The sequence below is a fragment of the Ictidomys tridecemlineatus genome, chromosome 11, assembly GCF_052094955.1.
Source record: "Ictidomys tridecemlineatus isolate mIctTri1 chromosome 11, mIctTri1.hap1, whole genome shotgun sequence".
Lineage (NCBI taxonomy): Eukaryota > Metazoa > Chordata > Mammalia > Rodentia > Sciuridae > Ictidomys > Ictidomys tridecemlineatus.
This window is the reverse complement of record NC_135487.1, coordinates 123,177,104-123,190,114: the sequence shown is the minus strand read 5'-3', so window position 1 is coordinate 123,190,114 and position 13,011 is coordinate 123,177,104.

The following is a 13,011-nucleotide window of genomic DNA, read 5'->3' as shown; positions in this document are numbered from 1 at the left end:
GATCATAAATATTCTCTGATTGTTACAAAACCGGTAATTCATAACAAAACCAGGAAAGGTCTAGATGTGTTCATAACTTTTATTTTTGGTACTGAGGATAAAACCAGGGGCACTCTATCACTGAGCTGTATCACCAACCCTCCTGATTTTTTATTTTGAGACAGGGTCTGACTAAGTGGCTGAGGCCATCTGCAAACTCACAATCCTCCTGCTTCAGACTCCTAAATTGCTGGGATTATAGGTATATGCCATCTGCACCCAGTTCTGCCTATACTTAAAAGGAAAAAAAAGGAAATAAATCTCAGGATATTAAATATGCAAATTTTTTCAAAATAATGAGGATAGAGAAAACAGAAGGCAGTAACTAAAAAAGATAAAAGCAGAATTTTAGAATTATAAAGCAAAATGGTTAGATCAAATTAAAGTAATTCTAAGAAGTTTACAGTACTGCCATAGAGGCCATATCTTTCTGGCTTAAATTTCAAATGGATGGTTCTCAAATCATTGAGATAGACATTCCTAGGTGGTACAAGTGGCAAGAGGCAGGGAGACGATTCATCTCAAAGAGGTAGAGAAAAAATTGACAACTGGAAGTTTTCTAAAGTTGATGGTCAAAGAAAATGGATGCATAATTGATTGAATTCATTAGCCATTGGTGATTAACTCCATTTCTACCTCCTGTTCCTTCTCCAGTGGCCAGGGTGGGGCTGAATGATCTTCCTAGTAGCCATCTCCCATTCAGCCAAGGACCATCTTATTATTATTCCTCAGGGAATTCCAGAGCTCTTAGGAAGTCTGTGCCGGGAACCAAGGACAAAGAGCATGTATACCCCAGTGAATCTCACCGTCACGCACATTCACAAGACACTAAAAGAAAAAGCAAAAGACAGACAAAAAACTAAAATCAAATAGCAGAAAGGTCATTAGAGTAGGAGGACAGGAACAGGAGGAGGGAGGAGGGATAGGAAAGGGGAAATACTTGGGACTAAGTTAGAGCAAATTATATTCTGTGCCTTTAAAATTATGTCAAAATAAACCCCAATGTTATATATCACTAAAAAGAATCAATAAAAGGTGAAAAGAGAGAGAGAAAGAAGAGTAAATAAACAAAAAAAATGCTCCCATCATTCAGGCAAACCCTAATATTTCAGAAGCTCTTGTGAAGGGCTGCAGGTGTAGTTCAGTAGTGGAATGCTTGGCTAACACCCATGAAGCCCACAAAATTTTTAAAAATAAAATAAAAAAGAAGCTCTAGGGTAGAAACCAGGAACGAAGACCAAATACATACTTCTTATATCATAACATCATGGTATGTTATAAAGGTCTCACTTCACTGAGGGAATGTTTTATGAAATAAATGGTATAAAAGCAAATCCGTAAAGGCAGGTGTGGTGGCACATGACTATGATCCCAACAACTCAGGAGGCTGAGGCAGGAGGATTATGAGTTCAAGGCCAGCCTTAGCAATTTACACTAAATGTGAGGCCATAAGCAGTTTTGTGAGACCCTGTCTCTAAATAAAAAATAAATAAATAAATAAAACCAACTATGTAGCTATCTGGAAAAAAAAAAAGTAGGTTATATTCTGATCCTAGTACATACTTAAAAATATTTCTGGACAGATAATAAATATGAATCCAAAACAATTTTGCAAAAAAAAACAGGAGACTTTTGTTTAACATCTAAAAATGGAGAATGCTAAACCACGTTACAAATTCCCAAATGCACACAAGAGAGATTGAGAAACTAGACTACCTAAACCCATTTCTTTTGTATAACAAAAATACCACTGTGAAAGTCAGTCAAAAGCACTCCAAAGCCTTTTTACTATTACATAAGGAAAGGCTGACATATTTACTAGGAGAAACCACAAAATACTAAGAATAAAATAAATCAGGTTCTTTGGATCCATGTCTAGGCTGCCCTTCAGGAAGCCCGAGTCTCTCTACTCTGCTTGGGCTGGAAGATCCACAGGGAAACCATGGGCATCATAAAAGCCAGGAAATGAATAATGTTTTCAAGATTTGGCAAGACGGAAAAGTAGAGGGGAGAGGCACATCCCATTTGCTCTGCTGTTTGGAATTTGAACCATTGGAATAAGATCTGAGATGCCTACAAAGGGGGAAGTGGAACCCTGCAGTAAAACTCTACATAGAGACTCCCCTAACAAGTTTGACTCCTTTGGATCAGAGATGAGAATAAACAAATGGTAAACACCAAGAAAAAAACCTACTTCAAAAACCTGACCAAGACCAGGCGAGGTGGTGCATGCCTGTAATCCCAGTGGCTCCAGAGGCTGAGGCAGGAGGATCATGAGTTCTAAGCCAGCCTCAGCAAAAGCAAGGTGCTAAGCAACTCAGTGAGACCCTGTCTCTAAATAAAATATAAGATAGGGCTGGGCATGTGGCTCAGTGGTTGAGTGTCCTTGAGTTCAATCCCTAGTACCCCCCCCAAAAAAAAACTGACCAAGAACAATAGTTTAGTGGGTTGCAGAAGAACATTATTAGTATTTTTTTAAATATATTAGTAGAAGGCATCGCTCTGAAGTGGCTATAATTCCTGGGGACCAGTATCTCATCTCAATGTGATGTTAAGAGACAGAACATAGTAGCAAGTTCAAAATGAGTGAAAATACTGACCTTTAGCCAACCCAGTAAAGAAAAAACAACTCACTAAAAAATCCCTCCCATAAAAGTAGAAGAAAGAATTATCCCAGGAGATGGGCATAAATACTAACAATATGAAAAATGAAGAGAGCAAGCTATCCCAAGTACCTCACAACATAACTGATCCCACGGACACCTCAGAATAGAGGAAACACCAGAAAAAGAATTTAGAAAGTTGATAATTAAAATGCTCAATGAGGGGCTGGGGATGTGGCTCAAGCGGTAGCGCGCTCGCCTGGCATGCGTGCGGCCTGGGTTCGATCCTCAGCACCACATACCAACAAAGATGTTGTGTCCGCCGAGAACTAGAAAATAAATATTAAAAATTCTCTCTCTCTCTCACTCTCTCTCCTCTCTCACTCTCTCTTTAAAAAAATAAATAAATAAATAAATAAAATGTTCAATGAACTAAATAAGATCTAAGGAAGGAACTAAGATAGAACATACAGAAAGTGAAAGAACATTTCAACAAAGAAATAGAGATGCTGAAAAAGGACCAAACACAAATCCTGAAAATTAAAAATTCAGTTGAAAAAAATCACTAATAGACTAGACCACTTTGAAGACAGATTCTCAAACCTTGAAGGCAAAATATGTAACTTTGAAAGTGGAGTCAATGATAGAGAAAAAAATGTTGAGATCAGAATATTCAAGAAATCTGTGATAACATTGAGAGACCAAATCTAAGAATCATTAGCATCCATGAAGGAACAAAATTAAAATAAAAACGCACAATCTTTTCAATGAATAATAAAAAAAATCCAAACCTCAGGAATGAGTGGAAAACCAAATGCAACAGAAAATTAGAACTCCAAATAAACAAGATCAAAAAGGACTCTCTCTAAGACACATTATAACTGAAATGCCTGCTCTGCAGACCAAGGATAGAGTTCTGAAAGCCAGAAGAGAAAAAGAAGAAGTCACCTTTAGAGTTAAGCCCATTATAATTTGTACTGATTTTTCAACCCAGAACCTAAAAGGCACGAGGGTTTGGAATAAAATATATAAAGCATTAAAAGATAACAATTTTCAATCAAGATTACCATATCCAGAAGAACCACCCTTCAGAATCAAAGCAGAAGTTAAAAATTTTCAAGACAAACAGAAACTAAAAGCAGTCGTAACCACTAAGCCTGCACTACAAAGTATACCAAGTGAAATATTTCATATAGAAGAAAAGAAAGGTAAATATCAAAGCCAGCATATGGCTGAACTTCACTAGAAGAATAGTTAATGAAAGGAGAATAAAGTCTGGATAAAACATCATAAATAAATAAAAATGGCCTCGATGCATCTACTCACATTTAAAAAAAACCTACTAAATGTAAAGAATCAAATAGACCATAATTTAATATTTCTGGCTGATTTCAAAACATCTCTCTTACCAATAGATGGTCATCCAGATGTAAACCAAGATTCTTCAGAACCAAACAATGCTATTAATAAAATGGACCTAACAAACATCTATAGAATATTCTACCCATCAATAACTAAATTCACTTTCCTCTCAGTTGAGCCTGAAACTAAATAGACCACATTTTAGGACAAAAAGCAAGTCTTAGCAGTTACCAAAAAAAAAAAAAAAAAAACCTTCCTAAATAGACAAAGAGCATGTATACCACAGTGAATCTCACCATCCCTAAAATAGACCACATTTTAGGACAAAAAGCAAGTCTTAGCGGTTACCAAAAAAAAAAAAAAAAAAATTGAGATAATTTCTTGCATTTTATTAGACCATTATGGTATGAAACTAGAAATCATTAACAAGATAAAAACAAATCATTTAATACCTGGAGATTAAATAATATACTTTTAAAAGAGGAGTGAGTCATAGACAAAATCAAAGGAGAAATAAAAAAAATTCCTAGAAACAAATGAGAACAGAGAAACAACATACCAAGACCTCTGGAACAGTATGACAGCAGTTCTAAGAGGAAAGATTATAGAATTGAGGGCCTACATTAAAAAAACAACAACAAAAAAAAAAACAAGGATGGTGGAAGGTGATGGTCATCATTATACAAAATACATGTATGAAGATGTGAATTTGGTGTCAACATACTTTATATACAGAGATATGATAAATTGTGGTATAAAGGTGTATTAAGAATTGTAATGCAAAAAAAAGACAGTTCATATATAATGGCATAATTTGGCATGAACATATTTTATATACAGAGCTACAAAAAATCGTGCTGTGAATGGATAATTATGAATGTAATGCATTCCACTATTGTCATGTATGTATGTAAAAAAAAATCTCAAATAAATAATTTAATATTACATTTCTAAGCCCTAATAAAGGAAGAACAAATGAGTTCAAAAAATCAGTAGAGGGCAGGAAATAGTTAATATTAGAGACAAAATTAATAAAATTGAGAACAAATGCAATACAAAGGATCAAAGCAACAGAGTTGGCTCTTTGATACGATAAGCAAGATTGATACACCCTTAGCCAAACTAATCAAAAAAGGGAGAGAAGACCCAAATCAACAAAGTTGGAGATGAAAAGGGAGATATCACCACAGATACATCTGAAATTCAGAGGATCATGAGAAACTATTTTGAAAGTTTATACTTCAATAAACAGGAAACCTAAGAAACATTGATAAATTTCTATGATCTACCCAAATTCACCCGTGGAATATAAAAATGTAAACAAACCAATATCAAGCAAGGAGATTGAAGCAGCAATTGAAAGACTTCCAACTGAGAAAAGCCCTGGACCAGATGGATTCTCACCAAATCCCACCAAACAAAGAAGAAATAATGCCAATCTTCCTTAAATTATTCCATGAAATAGAAAGAGAAGGGATACTCCTCAATCTAATCTATGAAGCCGGTATCACACTGATATGAAAACCAAAGACACACCAAGAAAACTATAGGACAATGTCCCTGGTGAAAAATAGATGCAAAAGTATTTATTAAAATATTAGAAAAACTGCATTCAAAAACACATCAAGAAAATAGTACACCATGATTGAGTGGGTTTAATCCCAGGAATGTGAGATTGGCCAGATACATTAAATTAATAAATGTAACTCACCACATGAATAGAGTTAAGAACAAGAGGCACATTATCATCTCCATAGATGAGAAAAAAGCATTTGATGATATCCAATACCTGTACATATTAAAAACACTGGAGAAGTTAGGGATAAAAGGAAATTACCCCAACATTATAAAGACTACATAGGACAAACTCAAAGCCAACATCTTGTTGGATGGACAATAACTAAAAACATTTTTTCTCAAATCAGGAACAAGGCAAAGATGTCTACTCTTCAACATAGTTCTTGAAACTGTAGCCAGAGTAATCAGGCAAGAGAAGGAATGAAAGGAATACAAATAGGAAAAGAAAAAGTCGAATTATCTCTGTTCACGTATGACTTGATCCTATATCTAGAAGACCCAATAAACTCCACTGGAAAACTTCTAGAGCTGATAATCAAATTCAGTAAGGTATCACTATGTCGGATCAACATGCATAAATCATTTGCTTTCCTATACTCCAGTAATGAATTTGCTGAGAAAGAAATCAGGAAAACTGTCCTGTTCACAAAAAACCTTAAAAAAAATAAAATAAAATAAAATACTTGGGAATAAATCTAACCAAGAAGGTGAGAGACCTCTACAATAAAGACTATAGAATACTGAAGAAAGAAAATTCAAGAAAATCTTAGAAGATAGAAAGATCTCCCGTGTTCTTGGATAGGCAGAATTAATAGTGTCAAAATGGCCATATTACCAAAAGCATTAAAAAGAGTCAATGCAATCCCCATCAAAGTACCAATGACATACTTTACAACTAGGAATAAAATCCTAAAATTCACTTGGCGGAATAAGAGACCCAGAGTAGCCAAAGCAATCCTTAGCAAGAAGATGCAGGAGGCATCACAATACCAGACCTCAAACTATACTACAGAGCTATAGTAACAAAACACCATGTAATTGGTGTTTTCACGCCAATACAGGCGTGAAGACCAATGGAACAGAACAGAAGAAGCAGAGACAAACCCACATAGACACAGTCATGTGATACTTTACAAAGGTGCCGAAAAATATGTTGGAGAAAGACAGCCATTTTAACAAACAACAATGGGCCATATTTAAAATAGTGAAGTGTGATCCATTAAAAAGCCATATGTAAAATAGTGAAATGAGATCCCTCTCTCTCATCCTGCACTAAAATCAACTCAACATAGACCAAAGACCTAGGAATTAGACCAGAAACTTTGCAACTGGAAGAAGAAAACATAGACACTCCAACATATTGGTGTAGGCACTTACTTCCTTAAAAGACCTGAAAAGCTCAAGAAAAAAAAAACAGTAATTAATACATGAAACAGCATCAAATTAAATTAAAAAGCCTCTGCACAGCAAAGGAAATGATAAAGAGCATGAAGAGAGAGACTACAGAATGGGAGAAAATCTTTGCCAGTTACTCCTGATTAGGGGGTTAATATGCAGAATATATAAAGAACTCATAAAACTTAATACTCCTAAACCAGCCCAATCAGGAAATGAGCAAAAGAACTAAACAGACATTTCTTAAAAGAAGAAATGCATATGGACAACAAATACATGAAAAAATGTTCAGTGTTCCCAGCAATCTGGGAAATGTAAATCAAAGTCACATTGATATTTCACCTCACTGTAGTCAGAATGGCAATCATAGAAAATACAAAAAAATAATAAATACTGGCAAGGATGTAGGGGGGAAATACACTCATACAGTGTTGGTGGAACTGCAAATTATTTCATACTCTAGAAAGCAGTATGGAGATTCCTCAAAAACTAAGAATTGAACCACTGTATTACCCACCTATCCCATTCCAAAGAATTACAATCTGCATACTATAGAGATGCAGGTACATCAATGTTTATAGCAGCATAATTCACAATAGCCAAGTTATGGAACCAGTCCAGATGTCTGTTAGACGATGGACAGATAAAGAAACGTGGTCTATATACACAATGGAGTTTTCGTCAGCCATAAAGAAGAATGAAATGGATGGAACTGGAGAACATCATGTTAAGTGCAGTAAGACAGTCTCAGAAGTCAAAGGGCAAATGTTTTCCCATGTGTGGAAGCTAGAGCAAAATAAAAGCAGGTTGTGGGTGGGGGCGGGGGGGGACACCATGAAAATGGAAGGGAATCAGAGGAATGGAGAAGGAAGATTGAAGGAGGGGGAGGGTAGCGTAGGGGTGGTAAAGGGAAGCCCAGTGAAATGAGGTTGATCAAATTATGCAGGGTGCTTATGTAAAAGGGCCACAGTGAATTCCATCTGTATTACTATAAAGAACAAATTCATAAAAACCATAAACAGATGCAGGGAAAAGCCTGGGAGTAGAGAAGGGGAAACCAGGGGCGGGGAGAAGGGGCAGAGGAAGGAGGTACTGGGGACTGACATGGAACAAATTATATTCCATGCATGTATGATGTCAAGATGAACCCTACTGTTGGGTTCAGGGACACCAAGACGGCAGAGGCAGAGTATTAAAAAGAAGCTGGTGAAGGACCAGACAGAAGTCCTGATCCTGTTTATCATAAAACCCATTGCCATGACAACTCCTGCCACTGAGGACATCACCATGACAACTCTTGCCACTGAGGACATCACCATGACAACTCTTGCCACAGGTTCAAATCTTGAAATGACCGAGGGAAGGAAGTCAAGTGGGCAGTATTCTAATTAGGTTTCCTAAAGTAATCAATGGGGGGAAATTGGAAAATTTTCTAATCAGATCTCATAAGACAATCAATGGGAGAAATGGGGTAAGGTCTTCAATCAGGTCTGTACAGGGAAGAGGACACCCTGTGCCAGGATATAAGACCCTGATTTCCAGACATCGAGGCCTTGAGCTTCTCTCTTGCACTTGGCCCCCTCCATTCTACCTACTGGAGTGCTATCTTCACTTTAAATAAATCTGTACTCTGTTACTTCTGTGTGTCCAGCTCAATTCTTTGTTCAGGACATCAAGAACCTGAACTTCAACTGGGTATCCCAAGGGTAACACAACTATCATGTATATTCATAATGCACTAATAAAAACTGGAATAAAAAAGAGATTAAAACAATAATAACAATATACTGTAATAAAAAAGAATATTAAAAAAAAATTCAAAGGGGTAAAATGGTATGCGCAGAAAGCTCACTAAAAAGAGAGATTCGAATAAAAACTATAAGGCACAGGGATGTTGCTCAATGGTAAAAAGTGTCCTAGGTTCAATCTTTAGTACCAAAAACACAACAACAAAACTGGAAGGCAGTAATGTTTCTCAATTAACAAGGAGACAAAAATCAAAAACTTACATTGAATGGCTAGTCGATCATGAAATAAGGACTTATATCTCCTTATAAAACAAACTTCCTCTGAAAATAAGGGCAACTTCCTATAACTTTTTTCTGTCACCTGCATTTCCTCATGCTGAGAACAGAAACTGCCTCATGCCAAGGACAGAGAGCAGGGAGTTTTCGAATGACAGATTCTGGTTAACTACATCTGCATATGCATATCCCCTGTCTTTTGTCCCACTTTGCTTAGAAAAGTTTTCTCAGCCCCTGAGACCCACAAAATAGAGTTATGAGAGAGAAAGTTCTCCTCTGACTTCCTGAAAGGTGCTTTGGAGTAAACCTATCTTCCTGTGAATATGACTCCTAAGCATTTGTAAGAATGAGAGTGAGTAAAGTACACTCAGTGGGAGTGTGATTTGGCGTAACCACTATGAATAATGCTTCACTAGAGACATCAGGTTAGGAAGGTGTTGAAGGATCTGGGGAAATGCCCCTAGAAAATGTGCTTCTTTAGCATACCAACGGCTTCAATCAGAAAGCACCTGGTGAACAGCGGATGCAGAGAGGAACTTTCTCCAAACTCCCTTGATTCTCCAAAGGGAACACCCCAGTCATCAGTCCCAGGAGTTTCATAAACCAGGAAAAATAAACTCTTATCAGAAGAGAGCAAGACTAGAAATCAGCAGGACACATCATCTATCATCTATTCTTATAAGGGCCTGTCTTAGTCTGTTTTCTGTTGCTTTAGCAAAATACGGGATGGTTTATTAAAAAAACAAAAGGTTTATTTATTTAGCTCATAGTTCTAGAGGCTGGGCAGTTCAGGAGCTTAGTGCCAGCTCCTGTTAAGAGTCTTCTTGCTCCATCGTAACATGAAAGGGGTCATCACATGGTAAGACCAAGCAAGCATGCATGCTAGCTTGGGTCTCTAGCTTCCTCTTTTTACCAAGTCACTAATGCAGTCATGGGAATCCCCACAATCATGAGTTCATTTAACCCTATTTATCTCCCAACGGCCCCGCCTCTCTTATTTCACTATTAAATATCACTAACTTATGACTTTGGGGGTTAACATATAAAAAATTCTAGCATATGAACTTTTGGGAGATGCACTCAAAATATAACAGGACCCATTCATCTTTCCTAAAAACCACTTAACTCTCCCTAAGTGGCCTGTATCCTTGCTCCCTCCTCCCATATAAAGAGGCTACACAAGCTCTTAAATCTCACTGTTTTTTTGTGTATTTATTCACTTTTCATTCTTCTGAAACCCTGGTGCACATAATAAACTTGCATACCTCTTCTCTTTTAATCAGCCCATTGTCAGTTTATGTTATAGAGAATTATTCTTAGGGATCTATTGACACATGTAGCATTGTGCATAATGGAAAATGACTTGAGGTGACCTAAACAGCCATCATTAAAAGGCCATTAAAATAATTATGATGAATGCTTAAGTAAAACACTTCACAGTCATTAACAAGATGTTGTGAAGCTGCGTGTGGTTAACACTTGCCTGTGGTCCCAACTACTCTGGAGGCTCAGGCAGGAGGATCACTTGAACCCAGTAATTCAAGGCCAAACTGGCAACATAGCAAGATCCCATCTCAAAAAATAAGTAAATAAACAAACAAATGAAGAGTCATTATGTGTGTATTTAATATGCAACATCCCCAAATCATATCCGTAAATATGCTAAGTTATACATAGCAGATGGCATGTTACATAAGATATTGCTAATATACAAGAAGTTGCTGGTAGTGGAAGCCTTTGAGAAAAGGAACTGAGAGACCCAGGAAAGTGAGTGAGAGAAATGATCACTTTTCACTGTATATTTTGGTATGGGTTGTTTTTTTTTTTTCTTTGTGATACTGGGGATTGAACCCAGAGACTGACTGAGCCACACCCCAGCTCTTCTTTACTTACTATTTTGAGACAAAGTTCTCTAAATTGCCCATGCTGGCCTTGAACTGGGGATCCTCCTGCCTTAGCCTCCTGAGTTACTGGGATCAAAGGCATGAGACACCACACCCAGCTACTTTGATATCTTTTGAATGTTTTGCCCTGTGGATTTGTTACCTAATTTATTTAAAGATTTAAAGAAAAAAATGAAAATTGCACCACTATGAGGACAGCATAGGAGTGGTTCATTTTAGGAGAGAGGAGATTAACAAAAATAAAACAAGACATTGTTTTCGCTATAGCCAAACTCCTGTCCATGTGTTGTAATGCTATGCAGAGCTCAAAAATTAATGATTTGAATATGGCTAATTTATATAGTGGCCCAAGGACCCTCGGGGGGCAAACAGTCAAGACCTTGGCTTTCTTTTATTATGTCCCAATGGATACATGTAGTTCCAACTGGGTTTGTCTACTTGAAAATTAAAAAAATGAAAGTAGGTGATTTAAGTTAACTCACTCCCACCATGAAACAGGATGTTAATTTCAGATATCTAAGGATCCAAATCATGACCACTTGTGCTTGAGATTGAAACCTCCTGAAACAGTCACCCTAGTTTTATAAGTAGATAGCTGCATGTGGGTATGCACATGTACACTCAAACGCACTGGGAAAAAAGAATTATGACTGGAAATGCAGCCCAGTGTCTGCATGCTACATCAGTACAGTAATGTCCCCGAGTCTGTTCCCATCTTTCTGTATGCAATGATTTGCAAAGTGACTTTGTCATTCCCCAGTAAAGAGGTAGAGACTATTTTTTCCATTTGCATTTGGGCACTTCCATGTGACTTACTTTGGTCAATGGGACAATAGAAGGCTTGAAAGGTGTTCTCATAATCCTATGTTGGGCATTGTTACAGACTGAATGTTTGAGTTCTCCCCAAATTCACCTGCTGAACCCTAAAGCCCAATATGGCTACATTTGGAGATAGAGTCTTTAATTAAATTTAAGTGACTGTGTTTAAATGAAGCCACAGGGTGGGGCCTTTATGCAATAGGATGGATGTCCTTATATGAGACACGAGAGAATATGGGGTCTTTCCCAGCACATTCCTCTAAGCAGTCATGTTAGCACACAGCAAATGATAGCTGCCTACAAGCTGCCTATCAGCTAAGAGAAGAGGACTCCAAGTGAAACCTGCTTTGTTACATCCTAACCATGGACTTACCAGCCTCCAGATCTGGGAGAAAATTAAGCCACCTAATCCATGCTTTTTGCTGTTGTTATAGCAGCCCAAGCAGACTCATACAGACACTCCATGCTGTCACCATGGAAAAGAACAAATACCCTCTTTTGTAGTCTGGACCAGTTGAAGTTAAGTTAGGTGATTCTATTTTCTTATTTTGTGGATGAGGAAACAGAGAAGGACTTGTTATCCTCTGCCCATGTAGAAAGTCCTGGAAGACCATTTCATCTCCCCCAAAGCAAAGTAGTGATAAGAAAAGAAGGTCTAGAAAGGCGTTAGGGCCTGAGAAAATTATATGGGGAGCAGAGCAGTGGAGAGGAACAGAGAAGCTGGTGTAGTATCATAATTCCTTCATCTTGGGTTGTCTGTTTAAAAATAGAACTTCCACTGGACTTGAAAATACTGGCTGAAATATTTACTACTTGGAAAAAAAAATTAACTGATGAATTCCCCAAATTCCTTTTAATTGGTGTTAATAGATAAGTCTAAGGAAGTGCTTTGCACAAGCTTAAAAGTTTGCATAGAGATTCTGGTGTGCTTATCCTGTATCTGATAGACTGCATGAATATCAGCATGGTGCAGGGGGGCATGCCTGTAATCCCAGCTACTCTGGAGGCTGAGGCAGAAGCATGCTGGCTATAGGTTGGGACACAGGCTGAGATTGTCAACTAGAGCACATGCATATGACCTCTCACTATTGCCCAACCTGAGCTATTTAGTGAGATCCTGTCTCAAAATTAAAACAAAAATAAAAATTAGAAGAACTGGGGGTGTAGTTTAGTGATAGAGCACCCCTGGGTTCAATTCTTAGTATCATGAAAATAAATAAATAAATAAATAAAGCAATAAGATAATAAAGAAACTCTGAGATAAGACTTGGGGAGGATAGTCTCAGG